The following is a 15102-nucleotide window of genomic DNA, read 5'->3' as shown; positions in this document are numbered from 1 at the left end:
GTACACTTAAAATGGTTAAGATGGTAACATTTATATTATGTGTATTTTACCACCTTTAAACTTTTTTTAAAACACAGTCAGAGGAAAAAAGACATGCTATATATAATGGAGAAAAGGTAAGGATTATGGCAGAATTCTTGCTGGAAATAATGTAAGCTAGAAGGTATTGGGGTATCATCTTTAAAGTACCAAAAGAAAAAAGAAAAGAGATCTATTAATCTCAAATTCTATAACCTGCGAAAATATTTTTCAAAAATGAAGGCAGACTTAATCAGACATATAAAGGCCGAAACAAATCATCTTCAGATTCTTACAACAAGAAATATTAAGGGAGAACATATTTGCCAATGATACATCTGGTAAAGGGTTAATACCCAAAATATATAAGGAACTCATACAATTTAACGAAAGACAAACAATCCTATTTTAAAATGGGCAAAGGACTTAGACACTTCTCCAAAGTGGACATACAGATGGCCAAGAGACATATGAAAAAATGCTCAAAATCATTAATCATCAGAGAGAAAACAAAAGGTCAGTAGGGTATCACCTCACACCTGTCAGAATGGCTAGCACCAACAAGTCAACAAATAACAAGTGCTGGCGAAGATGTGGAGAAAAGGGAGCCCTCTGCACTGCTGGTGGGAATGCAGGCTAATGCAACAATAGAAAACAGTATGGAGTTTCCTCGAAAAATTAAATATGGAACTGCCATTTGACCTAGTGATACCACTTCTAGGAATATATCCTAAGAAACTTGAAACACCAATCTGAAAGAACATATGCACCCCTATGTTCATAGCAGTGCAACTCACAATAGCGAAGATCTAGAAAAAGCCAAGTACCCATCAGTGGATGAGTGGATTAAAAAAGCAGTGGTATGCCGAAACCGGTTTGGCTCAATGGACAGAGCATCGGCCTGCGGACTAAAAGGTCCCGGGTTCGATTCCGGTGAAGGGCATGTGCCTTTGTTGTGGGCACATCCCCAGTAGGGGGTATACAAGAGGCAGCTGATTGATGATTCTCTTTCATCAATGTTTCTAACTCTCTATCCCTCTTCCTTCCTCTCTGTAAAAAATCAATAGAATATATTAAAATAAAAAGCAGTGGTACATCTACACCATGAAATAATATACAGCAGTAAAAAAAAAAAAAAAAAGGATCTCTTACCCTTTTTCAAAAAAAAATTGTTTTAAAATTAAAAAAAAAATTAATAACCTTTGAGGCAGCATGGAAGGACCTGGAGAATATTATGCTAAGCAAAATAAGCCAGTCAGAGAAAGGCAAGTATCATATGTGGAATCAATGAACAAGATAAACTGATGAGCAAAGTCGATCCAGAGACATAGAAGCATGGAACAGACTGTCACATCTCAGAGGGAAGTCAGGAGTAGGTGGGAAGAGATCAACCAAAGAACTTGTATGCATATATGCACAACCCCTGGACACAGACAACAGTGTGGTGAAGGCCTGGGGTGGGGCAGAGGTGGGCTGGAAGGAGTCAATAGGGGATAAAAGGGGACATATGTAATACTTTCAACAATAAAGATTTAAGAAACAAACAAGAAATGTTAAAGGAAATCTTCAGACAGAGGAAAACAATACCAGATGGAAGTCTGGGTCCACACAAAGAAATGAGAAGCACTAGAAATGGTAACAACATAAATAAGCACATGGCAGTCTGACATAGTGTATAAGTCTCCTAAAGGATAACTTGCTGTTTAACTAAAACGACAACAACATTGTGTGGGATTTATAGCATACTAGGGGCCCAGTGCACGAAATTCATGCACTGGGGAGGGATACCTCAGCCCAGCCTGCCCGCTCTCATACTGGGAGCCTTCAGGAGATGTCCTACTGACGGCTTAGGCCTGCTCCCCATTGGGAGCGGACCTAAGCAGCAGTCTGGCCTCCCTTTGGGGGAGGCGACTGGGCTGATCAGGGGAAGGCGCCAGCCCATCACCCCGCTGCTGCAGCCACTGCCAATCACCACAGCCACCAAGGTGTTTTCATCAACACGGACTCCAGTCCCTTCACCATGAAAAAATGACAACTTTCTTTTTTTAATATATTTTATTGATTTTTTTACAGAGAGGAAGAGAGAGGGATAGAGAGTTAGAAACATCAATGAGAGAGAATCATCGATCAGCTGCCTCTTGCACACCCCCTACTGGGGATATGCCCGCAACCAAGGCACATGCCCTTGACCAGAATCGAACCTGGGACCTTGCAGTCCACAGGCTGACGCTCTATCCACTGAGCCAAACCGGTTCCGGTGACAACTTTCTTTAGGCATTTTCAAGATGTGTCTTTCATAGGATATTACGTTTCTTTATCTTTTTCTTTATCCTCACCTGAGGATATGTTTCCATTGATTTTATCCCCTTCCCTCCTATCCCAGGCTCAGCACCCCCTGCCCCTCTGATCGCCAGCTCGGGCTGCTCAGGCTTTAGGCTTGGAAAGGCCCCTACCGCCCCTCCAATCGCAGGTGCAGCCTCTTCCCAAGCCTAAAGCCTACGCCCAAGGCTTTAGGCTTGGGAATGAGCACCCCCCCCCCCCCCCCACCACCCTACCCCTCCGATTGCAAGCTTGGCCCTTCCCCACCTCTCCGATGGCCGGCTGGGAGTGATCTGGGTGCTGACAAGGTTCCAGGACCTAGGAATGTATGCAAATTAACCATCATCTTTGTTGGGTTAATTTGCATACTCACTCTGCTTGGCTGTGGGCATAGAGGAGGTATGGTCAATTTATACATTTTTCTATTATTAGGTAAGATGTGAAAGTAAAATACATGACAACAATAGCATAAAACTCAGGTGAAGGAAATGGGAGTACACTATTGTGAAATGTTTATATTAGATGTGAAGTGGTATAATATCACTTAGTGGTAGACCATGGTAAGTTAAAAATGTGTATTATGAATCCTATAGCAAACACTAAACTAATAAAACAAAGAGTTATAGCTAATAAGCCAAGCAAGGGGGTAAATGGAACCATAAAATCTCAAGAAGTTAAAAGATATATAAAAAGAGCCAAAACCGGTTTGGCTCAGTGGACAGAGCGTCAGCCTGCGGACTGAAAGGTCCCAGTTTCAATTCAGGTTAAGGACATGTACCTTGGTTGCGGGCACATCCCCAGTAAGGCGGGTGCAAGAGGAAGCTGATCGATGATTCTCTCTCATCGATGTTTCTAACTCTGTCCCTCTCTCTTCTTCTTTGTAAAAAAATCAATAAAATAGCAGAAACGGGTTTGGCTCAGTGGTAGAGCGTCGGTCTGCGGACTGAAAGGTCCCAGGTTCGATTCCGGTCAAGGGCATGTACATTGGTTGCGGGCACATCCCCGGTAGGGGGTGTGCAGGAGGCAGCTGGTCGATGTTTCTCTCTCATCGACGTTTCTAGCTCTCTATCTCTCTCCCTTCCTCTCTGTGAAAAATCAATTTTTAAAAATCAATAATATATATATATATTAATGATATATAAAAAGAAAATAAGGGAACAAAAAGCATCTAGGACAAATAGAAAGTAAACAGTAAGATAATAAATTTAAGCCTAACCCGCCTGGCAGCTGTGGCTCAATTGGTTGAGCATCATCCCATGCACCAACAGGTCACCAGTTCAATTCCCAGTCAAGCCACACGGCCTTGATCCCCAGTAGGAAACTTTACAGCGCTGAGTAAAAAAGGAATTAAAAAATTAAAAAAGGAATGGTCTCAAATCAATGGCCTCAGTGTCCACCTTAAAAAATAAAATAAAACTAAAAATATAAAAGCAAATTAAAGCTAAAATAGAAAAAAGTGATCAAGGTCAGAGCAGAAATGAAATAGAAAACGGAAAAGTAATAGGGAAAAAATCAATGAATTAAAAGGTGGTCCCTGGGGGAAATCAGTAAAATTGAAGAGCCTTTATTAAAAGACAAATCAGAAAAATGAAGAGAGGACACAGATTACCAATACCAGGAATGAGGGAGGTGATGTCACTACAGATTCTGCAAATACAAAATGGATAAGGCAATAATAGTATAAAAAACTTTTATATCAATAAATTCAACAACTTAGATGAAACAATTTCCTTGAAAGATACAAACTATAAAAGCCCACTTAGAAGAAATTGATAACCTGATTAGTCCTATATCTATAAAAGAACTTGAATTAATAATGAAAACCTTTTAAAAAAAAATAAGATTTTATTGATTTTTTTTTTTTTTAAGAGAGAGAGGAAGGGGGAGACAAACATCAAGGAGATGAAAACATTGATTGGCTGCCACCTGCACAGCCCTAGTGTGCAAAGATGCCCTAGCCCTATGGGTATTTTTATCTGAATAGAACTAGTGGTTTTTATTTGAGATAAGCTGAGGTTTGGCTAAAATGTTTATACTTTCTCTAAATATTTTCCCTTGTGTTATTTTTAAGATAACATAGGATTAAATAGTGCTCGCTAATATATATATATATATATATATATATATATATATATCATGACAACTGGCAAACACCAGCTCACAACCCAGGCATGTGCCCTGATCAGGAATCCAGCCAGCAACCTCTTGGTGCCTGGGATAAGGCTCAACCCACTGAGCCACACCAGCAGGGCAACAGTGAAAACCTTCCACAAGGAAAATCCCAGGCCCAAATGGCTTTCCTGGAGAATTCTACCAATCAGTTGAGGAAGAAATAATACCAATTCTACAAAGATTCTTCTAGAAAATGGAAAAGGAGAGAATTCTTCCCAACTTATTCAATGATGCCAATATTACCCTGATACCAAAGCCAGACAAAGACATTAATAGAAGAGAAAATTACTGACCAATATCCTTCATGAACATGCAAAATTTCTACAAATGTTTAGAAAATTGGGTCCAACAATATGTAAAACAGATAACACAGCTGAAGCCGGTTTGACTCAGTGGTAGAGCGTCGGTCTGCGGACTGAAGGGTCCCGGGTTTGATTCCGGTCAAGGGCATGTACATTGGTTGCGGGCACATCACCAGTAGGGGGCGTGCAGGAGGCGGCTGGTCGATGTTTCTCTCTCATCGACGTTTCTAGCTCTCTATCTCTCTCCTTTCCTCTCTGTAAAAAATCAATAAAATATATTTTTTTAAAAAGCAAAAGTTTAAAAAAAAAAAAAAGATAACACATCCTGACCAAGTGCAGTTTGTCCAAGAAATGTAGGGATGGTTTAACATTTGAAAAATCAAGGTAATTTAGCTTAACAAACTAAGAAATTAAAAACCAGGATCATCTTAATTGACACAGAAAAAGCAATTAACAAAAGAGGGCATTCATTTCTGGGTTTTTTTTTTTGAAGAAAAAAATCCCCAATAAAGTAGGAAAAGGAGACTTCCTCAACCAGATAGAGGATGTCTATGACAAACCCACAGCTAACATCACACTTAATCATGATAATTTACATGAAATAAAAACTAACTTCAAATGGATCATAAGCCTAATTGTAAAATCTAAAATTATAAAACTTCCAGAGAAAAACTCAGGAAAAAACCGTTAGGCAAAGCTATCCTAGATATAACAAGAGTGATGCATGAGGAACAAATACATAGGATTTTATCAAAATTTAAAACTTCTGCTCTAAAAACAAAAACACATAACCATCAAGAGTCACAAACTGGGAGAAAATATTTGAAAATCATCTGTCTGGTGAAATATTTGTATCCAGAATACATCGAGAACTTTGAAAACCCAATAATAAGAAAACAATCCAATAAAAATGCATAAGGGATTGGAACAGACACTTCTCTAAAGAAGAGAGATGAACTGTAAATAAACACACACAAAAATGCTCAGCATCACTAGTCATTTTAAAACCACAGTGAGATACCACTGCCTACCTGTCACGATGGCTAAACAAGAAGATGGAGCACATAACCAAGTACTGGTGAGGCTGTGGAGGAACGGGAACGCTCCTCTGATGCTGGTGGGAATACAAAATGGCACAACCACTTCGGGAAACCATTAGCCAGCTTCTCTAAAAGGAAACGGGCAATCCAGGCATTTCACTATGTACCGACCCAAGAGGAATAAAAACCGTGTAATGTCCTTTCAAAGGTTTGCACATGAATGTTCAGAGCTCTATTGGAATCGTCTAAAACAGGAAACAACTCAAATGTCCACACTAGAACTCTGTGATAACAAGGAATGAATTCTTGCTACCCAATAATGTACAGAGTGAATGAATATCGAAATAATTATGCTGAATGAAAGAAGCCAAAAGCAAACAAACAAACAAAAAAAAAAACCCCACCATACTGTTTAATCCCATTTATATAAAATTCTAGGATATGCAAACTAACATGAAGTGACAGAGAGCAGAATGGTGGTTGGGGATGGGGGGCGGGGGCAGGAGGAGAAGGATGACAAAAGGCATTAAAAAAAAAACCAGCCAGGACCGGTTTGGCTCAATGGATAGAGCGTCGGCTTGGGGACTGAAGGGTCCCGGGTTCGATTCCGGTCAAGGGTATGTACCTTGGTTGCGGGCACATCCCCAATAGGGGGTGTGCAGGAGGCAGCTGATCGATGACTCTCGCTCATCGAAGTTTCTAACTCTCTATCTGTCTCCCTTCCTCTCTGTACAAAATCAATAAAATATATTTAAAAACAAAACAAACAAACAAACAAAAAACCAACCAAATAAATCAAACAACCCATTCAAAAGAAAGAAGCCACCCCGGGTTACACAGGCATTTTTACCTGAATGGAATTAATGGCTTTTATCTGAGACCAGAGGCCTGATGCACAAAATTTGTGCAAGAGTAGGCCTCCCTTCCCGCAGCTGCCGGCTCCGGCTTCCCTCTGGCACCCGGGACCTGGGCTTCCCTCACAGTCCTGGCTTTGTCAGGAAGGATGTCCGGTCTAATTTGCATATTACCTCTTTAATAAATAGGATAAGCTGAGGTCTGGCTGTAATCTGTGCACTTTCTCTAAATATTTCCCCTGGTGTTATTTTTAAGGTAACAGAGGATTAAACAGTGCTCGCTAATATATGGTGACAACTGGCAAGCACACGAGGTAAACGCGAGGGAAAGCCATTTGCACTTCAGGGCACCGTGCTGACTCCGACAGGCAGCCACTGAGCAGAAAGCATCGCAACAAACACAGTGACAGCAACAAGATGTTTCAGCAAATCTTCTTCATGTTTCCACACACAAAATTCTAAGATGTCTATGAAAGGCACATGTTGTATCTCATGTTAGACATTCTTACATCTGCGTTTCACGTGCACATTTACCATGTAGCAGCACTGAAGCCAAGTCACAGGGGAAATGTGGAAGGTGTATCTCACCTAGTAAGTCAGCTTACCGGCACATCTGCTCCCGTCCCTTCCACACACTTACCTTCCCCACCAACAAACCTGGGAACAACCGCCGACCATGCCAATCGGTGGGAATACGATCACTGGTGTCCGATTATGGGAAATGGCACTTTTAAATAGTCAGTTTCCACTTCATAATATGATACATATTTCTTTTTTAATATATATTTAGTGATTTCAGAGAGGAAGGAAGAGGAAGAGACAGAAACATTATGATGTCAGAGAATCATCTGCCTCACATGTCCCCCACTGGGGGCCGAGCCGGTAACCTGGGCGTGTGCCCTTGACGGTACTCGAACCTGAGACCCTTCAGTCCACAGGTGGGTGCTCTATCCACTAAGCCAAACTGGCTAGGGCTCTTTCTTTCTTTTTTAAGTATGTTTTTATTTATTTTGGATAGAGAGGTAGGAACATCCATGAGAAAGAAGCATCGTTAACCATGTATATGCTACTTTAACTCCCAGATTTTAAAAGAGAGCACACAATGTATGTGGAATATGGACCATTAGCAAGCATTAATTCATCAAAGCTCTATACTGTTTTTTTTGTTGTTGTTTTTTAATTGCAACCCATTAGGTCGTGTCATTTATGAAACAAATAATCTTAAAATAGAAGGCCTAGCTAAAGGTCACTATCAATCTATCTGTCTGCCAAAATGACTTCCTGGTTAATACGAATAAATATTGAGTTTTTGAACTATCATGTAACACTAATAAATCTGCAGGACAAGAAGTGATTCTTCACTGTATTGAGAAACACGCCCGATGTATCATTCATGTATGAGCTGCTGGTGCCACTTTATAGAAAGTGGTAACAGGTGAAGGACCAATGTGGGACATTCACACACTGTTTCTTACAAGCTCATAGGACTGAAACAACACAAGAAACCTGTTCAGTTTGGTCTCTGCCCGTTCGGTAGACCTCATCAGCCATCGCACTAAACGGGTGGCTGATGATTGCTGCCTTCCCCCAACCAACTCCACACGGAGTTAAAAAGGAGACTCGAGCAAGAGCGGGTATGGCTCCTGTTGCCCAGTGACCCTGAGGGCTGATTCAATTACTAGCAAGCAGGTGTTTGCAGAATCCTCTTCTCAAGGCCGCTGAAATACAGCAGAAAGGTTATCCTGGGAAAGGATGGCCCCGATGGCTGTGCTAAGGAACCCTCACGTGTGAGAGAAGGGAGGCACATGCGAAGGTGCAGGAGCAGCTGTGTTCATGATAAAGCAAAGCCAGGCCAGCTGGCGTGGCTCAGTGGCTGAGTGTCGACCTAGGAACCAGGAGGTCACGGTTCTATTCCCAGTCAGGGCACGTGCCTGGGGTGCTGGCTCAATCCCCAGTTTGGGCCGTGTAGGAGGAAACCGATCAATTAGTCTCTCTCTTTAATGCTTCTATCTCTCCCTTCCTTCTGAAATCAATACAAATATTTTTTTTTTTTTAAGTCAGAAACAACCTACGGGCTTAATCACAAGGAACAACAGCCTGAATTAGGAATCGAGAGTCTTCAGTGGTCGGCAACCTCATTAGTAATCATTAGTAACAGAATGGCAAACCACGGCTTAAGAGCTACAGTTTGCCGACCACTGACCTAGATAGTCAGAATAGAAGATTTAGTAAAAACTCTGCTTCACCCACTGGACTAGAACACAGCAGTTAAAAGGAACAGGGAATCATAGGGCTGGACCTTCGATGTTTTGTAGAATTAAAAAAAAAAAAAAAAAGCCTTCGTGATGTTGACTCGATGGTTGAGCATCAACCCATCACCAGGAGGTCAGGGTTCAATTCCTGGTCAGGGCACGTGCCTGGGTTGGGGGCTCACTCCCCAGCAAGGGGTGTGCAGGAGGAGTGTTGCTATGTCTCTCTCATTGATGTTTCTATTTCTCTCTCCTTCTCCTTTCTTCTCTAAAATCAATAAAACCTTATTTTTTAAAGACATCAAAAAACATACATTATAACACCATTTGTGGGGAGAAATATCCCACCGAAGACACTACATTTCCTTTGTATAAACCTGCGTCAACAGAAAAGCAAAGGAAAATAAATGGAAAAATCCAAAATAAACTGATAATATGGTCACTTTGAAAAGTAGGGAAGAGCTGAAACCACTTTGGCTCAGTGGATAGGGCGTTGGCCTGCAGACTGAAAGGTCCCAGGTTCGATTCCGGTAAGGGCATGTACATTGGTTGCGGGGACATCCCCAGTAGGGCTGTGCAAGAGGCAGCTGATCGATAATTCTCTCTCATCGATGTTTCTAACTCTCTATCCCTCTCTTCCTCTCTGTAAAAAATATATTAAAAAAAAAAAAAAGAAAAGAAAAGAAAAGTAGGGAAGAGTAGGGGGAAGCGAGAGCTGGGAGACTAATAAGAGAAGCAGCAGTTTTATTCTGTCACTGTCTATTGCTTTTTATATACAAACATAAAACAACTGCCAACTCTGCCTGCCAATCTGATTCTCAGATCTGACGAACCTTTTAAAGTTTATCTGAAACACAAAAGGGAAAAAAGGAAGAACTGAAAACTGCATTATTCCTGCTGCCAACGTGATCTCCTCTGGCTGTTAAAGCACACTTTCCAAAGTTGGATGTTCTCAGATTGAGTTGGTGAGGAGATACCATTCTGTACAGCTGTCACTTTTCTGGAGAAAAATGTACTTTTCACCTTAACATTTTATGTATAGTCGACATGATCTGTGAAGAGTGTTGACAGTCATTAAATCTCTTTCTAAGCGGAGAGATCTTTCCTGCTTCTGAATGTGTCACAGTAGTGACACAGGCTGCGTGTCTTGCTTCACACCTTATCTTGGGGTGTCCTGCGGAGGCCCCACACGATCCCTACACGTGACAGGGGTCTGTGCGTGGACAGAGAGCCAAAGGAGGTGAACACAGGTACCGCAAATATTCCGGCTACTCTACCACCGAAAACACGGAAGCTCACGTAAAGAAATGCTGACGAAATGAACCGATAATCCAAGACCCATTGGCACCAGCAACAAAATACTGAAATATTCATGGACAGGAGGACTCAGTAGAGTTAAGACAGCAGCTTTTCCAAATGCAGTCCCAATCAAAATCCCAGCCTGCATCTTATAGAACTGATGAGCCGATTCTAAGAATTACCCAGACACGCCAAGGACCAGAACAGGCAAAACAATGTTATAAAAGGAGGACAACATTGGAGGATTTACAATACTTGATTTCAGGACTCCCCATAAAATACAATCATCAAGGCTATGTCATAATTGGCGTAAAAACTGGCGCGCGCACACACACACACACACACCAATGGAAACCAACACAAACTCCAGGAACACACCACACGTCAACAGTCCACTGAATTTTAACAAACGTACCCCAGCAATTCCATGAGGAGAGGGTAATCATTTCAATAAATGGTGCCGGATATCCGTATGGGGGGGAAATGTAGCAGCAAGCCCTCCCTCACGCCACCCACAAAAATTAACTCAACACAGATGGCAGGTCAAAACATAAAGACCAAAACTCTAGGATAGGGGTGTCGAACTAAATCAGAGAAGGGGCCAAAATCTAAAATCCAGCCTAAATCGCGGGCCGAATGGTTTACTGAACAGTCATAAACTGTCATTGTGATGGAAACGCAGCGGAGTGCAGTGATGACACCGCGGTGTGGGCCACATTGCAAGGCCTTGCAGGACGGATTTGGCCCGCGGGCCTTGTGTTTGACACATGTGCTCTAGGAGAACACCTTCGTGACCCAGGTCAACAGAGATTTCTTAGAAAGGAGACAACAAGCACAAAAGGAAAACAGCGATAAATTGGACTCCATGAACGTTTAAAACTTCAGCATTTCGAAAGAAACCATGAAGAAGAAAACAAACAGGCAAGCCACAGAGAAGGAGAAAAATATTCACAAGACATCTGACAAAGACTTGTATCCAGCGTATCCAACAAACTGCAAAACCTTTTAAGGACCTACCTGTGCGGGCATCGCTCTAAGTCTAAGACGCGGGAGCCAACGCGAGCCGATCCTCCACCCAGGTGTCTGAGATCGGTGGCCTCTCGGGCTCCTCCTCCTGGAAGATAAGTAGCGTCAGAACGCCCAGCACCTGTGCTCTCTAGGACTCACCGAGGGTCAGAGCAGTGGTCGGCAAACTGCGGCTCTCGAGCCACATGCAGCTTGCGAGCCGCGGTCTGCCGCTCTGTTGACTAATGAGTTTGCTGACCACTGGGATAGGGGCTTCATCACAAGGAACAACAACAGCCTGTAATTATTGGAATCGAGAGTCTACGTCAGTGGTCGGCAAACTCATTAGCCCAGTGTTTCCCAACCTTCTCTCATGATGAGAATCACCTGGTGGAGTTGTTAAAACACAGATTCCCGGATCCCAACTAAGAAGTGCTAAACTAGAATTTTTGGGAACATATAGGTAAAATTGCATACCTAACTTAGTGCTCTGTATATAAAATCTGTCTTAGAGCACTAGTTAGGTATACAATTTTACCTATATGTTCCCAAAAATTCTAGTTTAGCACTTCTTAGTTGGGATCCGGGAATCTGTGTTTTAACAACTCCACCAGGTGATTCTCATCATGAGAGAAGGTTGGGAAACACTGGGCTAATGAGTTTGCCGACCACTGACGTAGACTCTCGATTCCAATAATGACAGGCTGTTGTTGTTCCTTGTGATGAAGCCCCTATCCCAGTGGTCGGCAAACTCATTAGTCAACAGAGCGGCAGACCGCGGCTCGCAAGCTGCATGTGGCTCTCGAGCCACAGTTTGCCGACCACTGGGTTGGAGAATCAGCCTCCCTCGGGAGGGGCCCCCAAGGCCCTGCATATACCTCAGGCATCCCACCTGCCCATCCAGGTGCAACTGCACCTTTCTCATTCGGCTACCGCCATTCCCTCAGAAGACGGAGCGGATAAAAGCGCCTGTTAGACTCGCATTTCACCTGCCAGTGAGTTCTGGGGTCAGCTCGTGTCATGTTCTCTCGTTTGCCAATTTCTTTTCCCTTTTTTTATAAGCCCCCGTCACTTCGGCACAATGATTTCAACAACTCAGTGAACACCAAAGAAAGGAGGAGAAAATGTAACAGCAAGCCCTACCTCACACCACCCACAAAAATTAACTCAAAACAGATGGCAGATCAAAACATAAAAGCTAAAATAGTCAAAACTCGTCTAGGAGAACACCTTCGTGACCCAGGGAGACAGAGATTTCTTAGAAAGGACAAAAACACAAAAGGAAAACAGTGATAAATTGGACTTATCAACATTTAAAACTTCATAGAACCCATCTTATCAATCAGTCAGAAGCAGTGCCCCGTAATGCGTATTTTAATTCTGAAAACGTTCAGCTTATGTATTCTGTTGAGTTAGGGAGCTGCAGGGAGGGTTGCATGCTGACCTCAGTCACTCCAGGGCCCGTGTCGCAGGGCTCCTGTCTGAGGGTCAATGCCAGGGCCTTCCCCACTCACCTGCCCAAACCCTGACATTTAAAGCAACTTGGTGAGCACAACTTCCTGGTATTTTTAAGTTTCCTATTTGCCTACCTACCTGCCTGGTGGGGTGTGGACGTTTTTCATGTCTCCATATGCCCTTACACGCATCCCTGGTGCCAGGCGGCAGACACATACAGCAGAATGTTCTGTGCAGAAAAAAAAGCTGCAGACCATCCAAGGCCTACCTCCCAGAACCTGATTGCATCCATTGTGATAAAGCCACTCACTAGAAAACCACGCAGCTAACCAAGAGAATAATAAAGGTGACGTACTCATGCACAATCTCATATTACAGTATATAGACTGCTATATGTATAATGTACTATGTGCTATGCACATTGACGAATACAATGGAATTATATTTGATAATATATGCTAGTATGTATTGTGATTATATTGTATTATGGACTACAAGCCATTGTATATTGACACGTCATACATTAATTCATGAAAAATCAAAGTTCGGGGGGGGGGGGGGGAAAGGAAAAAAAATTAAAGTGCAGAGAACTGTGAAGTCATCCCATTTTGGTTTGAATAAAGCCGCCAGGTGATGCTGCTTGTCCCTGGGCCACACCTGCAGTCTGGGAGGAGGGGCGTTTGGGCTTTTTTTTTTTTTTTTTTCTAGCTAAACAATGAATTTATTACTCGAGTACATAGGTATTTTATGCAACCAGTGCAGATTTCAGAAAGCTTTCACTCCATTGACAACCCTGCAGAGCGCCTCAGGGCAGCCGTGGGCGGACCCGGGGTCGTAATAAGAGCTGCCCCCATACCTCTGCCTCCGAGGTGCCCGCCCGAGCGGGGAAACTGAGGCTCAAAAGCCTGAGGTCCGCGGCGCGGAGAGACAGCGGAGCGGGGTTTCGAACCCCATGTTCTGCGACGCCGGCGAGCGTCCCGCCAGCTCCGAGTTCCAGACACGCCTCCCTCCAGGCAGGCCGTGGGGACTCCGGAGACCCAGCCCCGGGCGTGAGGGGCTGAGGGACGTCCGGCCGGCGGGGGGCACCTCCGGGCTGGGCTGGGCAGGCGGCCCCGGGTCCGGGGGAGCAGCGGGCGCAGCGTCCCGACTTATCCCGCCGGCCGCCGCGAGGGGGCGGGCAGAGGGGGCGGGGCCGGGGCCGGGGGCGTGGTCGCGTTCGCTCGGGCTCGCGCTCGCGCTCGTGCCGACGCTCGCGCCCGCGGGGCGAGCTCACCGGAGCGAAGACAGGATAGACGCTCCCCGAGCCGCCATTCCAACGCAGGCGCGGTGGCCAAGTGGTAAGGCGTCGGTCTCGTAAACCGAAGATCACGGGTTCGAACCCCGTCCGTGCCTTCTCCGCAGAAGACTTTTTTAGAAGTAGGATTAGTTTTCACGGAGCTCATCAGCAGTCACACCCGCGGGTGCCGCGTTCGGATCTTTACCGCGAGGTCCCGGCCAGGCCAACCCTTTTCACTCAGTTTGCGTTCCAACTCCTCTCCCGCCCCCGACAGGCTGGGAGGCCCGCCGGGCACTGCGACCCCTCCATCCCCGGGCGGCTGGTTTCGTGGGGGCTCCGTTGGACCGTTGGACCGAGCTCACAAACTCCACCGCCGCAGGGGTCACCTGCAAACCGTGGGCTGCGGGAAGACACCTACAGTGGCCTGTACTAGGCTTAAGAGCCGCTAAGCACTGTTCTGCACTCTGAAGTCCAACTTTATCCTCGAACTGCCATTGCTTGTCAGCTGGCATCTGGCTTGTTATTTTATTTTTAAAATATATTTTTATTGCTTTTTTACAGAGAGGAAGGGAGAGGGATAGAGAGCTAGAAACATCGATGAGAGAGACACCAATTCAGCTGCCTCCTCCACACCCCCTACTGGGGATGTGCCTGCAACCAAGATAAATGCCCTTAACCGGAATCGAACCTGGGACTTTTCAGTCTGCAGGCCACCACTGTATCCACTGAGCCAAACCGGTTAGGGCTGGCTTGTTATTTTAAAAGGAAATCCAGCATAGGCTCTGCATCGCAGAGAGGAAATCCTGCCCAGACTTGCAGCAGCTCTGACATGAAAACGGAACCCTCGCTCTGGGCCTCTGTTTGCCCCTCTGTATAATGGGTCTCTTTCTAGCACCGGTGTTGAAGCCAGCTGCCAGAGAGAGGTTTAAGTAAAAGAAGATGCGGCCGGCCGTATGGCACCTGTTTCTTTTGCATCAGGAGAGAATGCACACGGGCCTGCTCGAATGAGTTTATGGAGATTATGCCATGACCTCCATCAGCCTCCAGAAGTTGTATAAATCCAAAAAACAGCCTGACCTAAATTGGGGGAACCTGTATTAGCCCCAGATACCT

General features: G+C 44.4%; 1 long non-coding RNA gene and 1 other non-coding gene across 2 annotated transcripts in view; one reads left to right on the top strand and one right to left on the bottom strand.

The window, feature by feature from the left end:
* LOC118703917 overlaps positions 1-13884 on the bottom strand; it is a 48252-nt gene extending 34368 nt beyond the window's left edge. Inside the window, exon 1 of the long non-coding RNA XR_006739690.1 lies at positions 13570-13884. This is a non-coding gene — a long non-coding RNA (uncharacterized LOC118703917). The remainder of the gene's footprint in view (positions 1-13569) is intronic.
* Positions 13885-14033: 149 nt separating this feature from the next.
* Positions 14034-14105, top strand: TRNAT-CGU. The gene has a single exon. It is a non-coding gene; the product is annotated as a tRNA-Thr (tRNA).
* Positions 14106-15102: the final 997 nt, after the last annotated feature.

Source organism: Pipistrellus kuhlii, unplaced genomic scaffold (assembly GCF_014108245.1).
Source record: "Pipistrellus kuhlii isolate mPipKuh1 unplaced genomic scaffold, mPipKuh1.p scaffold_m20_p_4, whole genome shotgun sequence".
In the NCBI taxonomy this organism is placed as follows: domain Eukaryota; kingdom Metazoa; phylum Chordata; class Mammalia; order Chiroptera; family Vespertilionidae; genus Pipistrellus; species Pipistrellus kuhlii.
This window is presented reverse-complemented; position numbering and strand designations above follow the sequence as displayed.